This window comes from Sprattus sprattus, assembly GCF_963457725.1.
Source record: "Sprattus sprattus genome assembly, chromosome: 2".
NCBI classification, from domain to species: Eukaryota; Metazoa; Chordata; class Actinopteri; order Clupeiformes; family Clupeidae; genus Sprattus; species Sprattus sprattus.
In genome coordinates, this window is record NC_137921.1 from 52,792,141 (window position 1) to 52,797,335 (window position 5,195).

At 42.0% G+C, this 5,195-nt stretch overlaps 1 long non-coding RNA gene across 1 annotated transcript; it reads right to left on the minus strand.

Moving 5' to 3' along the window:
• Positions 1 to 1,477: 1,477 nt before the first annotated feature.
• On the minus strand, positions 1,478 to 4,879 carry LOC308360924. The gene is made up of 7 exons (XR_013968537.1): positions 4,819 to 4,879; positions 3,999 to 4,067; positions 3,261 to 3,321; positions 2,803 to 2,949; positions 2,274 to 2,367; positions 1,936 to 1,997; positions 1,478 to 1,602 (listed from the first exon to the last, which is right to left on the minus strand). It is a non-coding gene; the product is annotated as an uncharacterized lncRNA (long non-coding RNA).
• Positions 4,880 to 5,195: the final 316 nt, after the last annotated feature.

Genomic DNA, 5,195 nt, shown 5'->3' on the forward strand with positions numbered 1-5,195 from the left:
AACATACCCCCTAGCACCCCCACTATTGTGCTTCATTACTAGGGTGTAATTGAAGTTCTGAGTGATCGCTAATTACCCCATGTCTCTCTGTCACACACTATATGTTGGCAATCAGTTTGTTGAGCTTACAAGGGCAACAGATTAAACATGTTTTGGGCGGCAAGAGTATGAAGGGTGGAGCCGAGGCTTTATCTCAAACACAGTTCAATCTCTGACAAAACCTTCCTCTGCATGCATTATCCATCTGTTAAATAATGCTCTAAATTATACCCTTCAGTGTTTCATGTGTCAGTTATCTGGGAGAACTGCCTTCCAGCCTGTATTTCTCAGTATTACTTTTTTGGTAAATTTCAGGTAGTTCATGTCTGTCTTGAAAGACCAAAAATATGGGACAGATGCTTGTGCTCTGGAAACGACCATACTCAGTGGTCGTCATGGAGATTGTGAGGACACGTGACAACCAGGAGAGTGATGTGACGGGATGATGGGACATTATCATGAGGCACCAGCTTGCATGGGCTCTTAGGAGACTGCGGGTGGCACTAACCAGGCCATAATCCTCAAACACTCAGCAGTCATAACACACACACACACAGTGATGCCCTCAACACTATTTTAAGGACATGACAGCGAGTGGTACATGTGTCTGATCCCTCAATAATTTGTTTCGAACAAAGCCTCAGGCTCCTCTCCAGGTCAGGATTGGATATCTGTGAATAACAGACTTAGCTACTGACCTCTTAGCTGATGACCAACAATCAGCTACATTATTTCAGCCACCAGGTAATGTAAATGTAACTCCCCACATTTCCACAATGAGTGAATACATGGTTTCTTCTTGTGCAAAAGTGGCAAAGAACATGAGTCATGAACAAGTGTCCACCAAACCACTTTATTCCAAAGGCCCAATAGCTGCTCCTTTTATGTCAAAATGAGTGAGCTGGCTTGCTTTTTGTGAATCAGTACACATCAACACCTTTTGGTGTTCTATAAAGTCATCATAGAAAGTATATTCACCACATCAATCTGTCTGGTACAGAGTTCTGACAGTCGCACAGAGATGAAACAAGAGAGTGGTCACCAAAGCCTTCAACATTATTGTATTGGTTGTGACATTCCATCAGTCCTCTCCTTGTATGCTGAGCGTAGCTTAAAATCGTGCAAACATCATGATCAGAGACTTCTTTGAATTTCTGCCTTCAGGAAGACGCTACAGATCAATGGGAGCTGGAACACGGCTCAATAACAGCTTCTTCCCCTCTGCTATCAGACTCCTGAACACTCAAAGTTAACCTGGACCTTTTCTATTTTCCTAGCCCAATCTCCCCCTCCTTACTGGACTGAGCTACCTAAGAATACCAGCAACAAGACATAAGAATACCACCAACATTGTTGTGTGGCAATAACGTTTTTATCTATACCAATTGTGCCAACTAGTAAACTTAACTCCCCCCCCCATTCACACACAACAGACAACTGGCAGTTTGAAGATTTGTCATTTTATTGCTGAAGGCATTACATTTTACATCATCCATTGTAAATCACACAAATCAATCTTCATGACCTCATGTGTTCCAGCATTCAGAGACTTGTAGCAGAAACCTGTTGAGTGAGAGTAAAAAAACTTGTATTTTAGTTGCGTTAAATAGGCCAAAACTTTCACACAATCCCTATTTACAAAATTAATAGCATATTTAAAGGATGCTTTATAATAAGACTCCATATTACTCAAACATATGCTAAACATGTTCCTTGCCACAAGAACCAGCTCAGCAGATTGACTCCTGAACTGGATTGCGGCAAGAGTCACTATACCCCTCGTTCATGGCCACTAGAAACACAGGCAGCCTCCAGTGGGCAAAGCATAGAAGGGATGGAGGCTCACATGCAGTTTGTGTAGTTATTCTAGAGCCACTGCACCAGTAGTTTCATTACCTGTATTCTGTTCTGGGCACGGGTCTCCACCAGGGCACGGAGAGTGAGGCCTGACTAATGACCTGGGCACCATGAAGAAACTTTTAGATGAGGCACTTGACAAGCCAACAATCATTTTCAATTTCCTGACAAACTAAATCTGAAAATCCATCACTAAACATTTAAAAGAAGTTGTGTATCTTCCGACAGGATCCAAAGCAAGGTGTTGGCCTTTGCTTTAGGTTTATGAAAGACTTCTATAACTTCCTCTGCCCCCCTGTGTGAGTCATTTAGGACACAAAGTCTTAAATGGACAAAAAAAGGGGCCAGCTCATATGAAGACAAGAAACTTCCATTACCTTCCATGCGTTTTGCACATCAGGCCATTGCCTTGATGCCAGACGGTCAGAAGTCCTGCCCTAAGATGGGCGCCTTCTGCTCACTTTATAGGTTCTGAACAGGGGAAGAGAAATGAAGCAGAGGATAAGACTGATATCCAACATCCAATACAAAACGCCAGACCTAAGAGTGCCTGCAAAAGCACCTCAATGGTCTGGTTAAGGCTGCTTGCATCAAGTTGTGTACCTTCCAACTGAGAGGCCCCTGCCCCTGGTTTAAGAGAGGGTCTCAACACCTCTGCACTTGACAAACTAACAATTACTGAACATTTCCTGACAGAAACTAAATCTGATAATCCATCACTAAACATTTTAAAAGAAGTTGTGTATCTTCCGACAGGATCCAAAGCAAGGTGTTGGCCTTCGCTTTAGGTTTATGAAAGACTTCTATAACTTCCTCTACCCCCCTGTGTGAGTCATTTAGGACACAAAGTCTTAAATGGACAAAAAAAAGGGGCCAGCTTATATGAAGAAAAGAAACTTCCATTACCTTCCATGCGATTTGCACATCAGGCCATTGCCTTGATGCCAGACGGTCATAAGTCCTGCCCTAAGATGACTGACTTCTGCTCACCCCATAGGTTCTGGTTGGGGTTCTCACAGGCCTGAAGGTAAGCACGGTAACCGAAGTAGAAACCTGCCAATTTAAAGAAAATAAATACATCCATAAACAAAGACGCCTTGCACTTTCGCATAGAGAGTTACACCTGTGTACCAGCATAAAGAAGAAAGACACCCATATCTCCCTCCTTTACACACACAGGTGTGGTCAATTCAAAGTGTTTCTCCCGACAGGATCCAAAGTACGGTTTTGATAGCCATTACTTTAGGTTTTTGAGAGAATCATTCTGCCCCCCTGTGTTTGACACTCAAGACACATGTGAGTCTTAAATGGTCATTATAAGGGGCTAGGTTACTGCAAATAAAATGACTACCATCCTGACTTACCTCCTTTGAATCACCTGCTCCATATTTGGGCCTTTTAGGTTCATCATGCCCAGAAGTCATCCTGTTTGAAGAATGAATGCATTGCACAACGTTATACTGCTCTGGAGACAGGCAATAGAAAATAACAATAACTGACTGACATCCTTCCACCACTGTGTTGACTTGCTTTCATCTATTGTGATATAGGGCAGCCAACCTTCCTTTTGCCTATATTTAGATCAATGCATCTTCTAACTACCCAAGTTTATTTAGGTCCGCAAACAAACATTAACCTGTTATGGCTGCCACTTAGTCCTTTACGACTTGGGTTATTTAGCGAAAAACTCACAATTCAGTGCGCTCTGACATTAATTCTGTTTTAGCACCCACACTTGCACCCTGCCTTTCCTGGATATCCTGAACATAAATAATTCTATCCTGTTTGAAGAGTGCATTAAATATCATAAAATTGCTCTGGAGATTAGAAATAGCATTAGCTTCCAACATGTTTGTACCACCACGTTGGCTTGCTAACGTCTCTTGTGATTAAGAGCGACCTGCCTTCTTTTTGCTTACTTTCAGATAAGTGTTTCTCCCGACAGGATCCAAAGTATGGTTTTGATAGCCATTACTTTAGGTTTTTGAGAGAATTAATTATTCTGCCCCCCTGTGTTTGACACTCAAGACACGTGTGAGTCTTAAATGGTCATTATAAGGGGCTGGGTTACTGCAAATAAAATGACGACTGTCCAGACTTACCGATTTACCACCTTTGAATCACATGCTCCATTTTTGGCCTAATAGGTTCATCATGGCCTGAAGTCCATCCTGTTTGAAGAAAGAATGCATTATATAACGTTAGATTGCTCTGGAGATTAGAAATAGCAATAGCTTCCAACAGGTTTGTACTCCACGTTGGCGTGCTAACGTCTCTTGTGAAGAGGAGCGGTCTGCCTTCATTTTGTCTACTTTCAGATAAAAGTGTTTCTCCCGACAGGATCCAAAGTACGGTTTTGATAGCCATTACTTTAGGTTTTTGAGAGAATTATTCTGCCCCCCTGTGTTTGACACTTAAGACACGTGTGAGTCTTAAATGGTCATTATAAGGGGCTAAATTATTGAAAATAAAATGACTGTCCTGACTTTCAGATAACTGTATCTGCTAGCTAGCAAAGTTTATGTTGGCCTGCTAGCAAACGTTCACCGCACATTGCACCCACGTGGAGGCCTTTACAACATCGGCTCCTAACCGAAAAACTCACAAGTCGCTCACAACACTAATTCGGAATCACTTTCAATCAGTCTTTTCGTTATCCACAACAAAATTAATTCTTACGTTTAGCAAAACAGCCAGGCCTCAAACCCCACAAAATACTGGGACACATAGCCGTGCTGTAGAAGGCCAACTGGTATCGCTCACAAAAGTAGCTAGTTTGCTAGTGTAAGCTACATCAGAGTAATTTCTCATGTTTGCAGTCAAATGCATGTGCCAATGATGAAGTAGGGCAATAAAACAAAATGCCCTTCAATCAGAAATCAAGTTATATGAACCTATTCGGCAACTACTGCCTAAACTCACAGTGATAACTTCTCCAATGGTAGGGAGCCTCCATGGTCGTCGTCCTTTCGCATGAGCATGCAGCTCTGAAAGACCGAAGCGGAACAACTTGCACACGTGACAGGGAGGTCTACTTAAAGGAGAAATGCGACAGAGACAAAAAGGTTTAATGACTAAATAACTGAATCAATGAATGAGTTAATTAATGCATTAATGCATTGGTGGATTAAAGCGTAGAGTTGATCATTCCCCATTGCTCATTGTTTTTTCTGCTAGGATTATTTATTCATTATTTATTCAGTGTCTGGAAAGACATTAAGCCTACTGCAAAGATGCTTAAAACATGCTTTCACGCGCCTAGACCTCTCCAAGCACCGTTTATGAATTCGGGTTGTTAA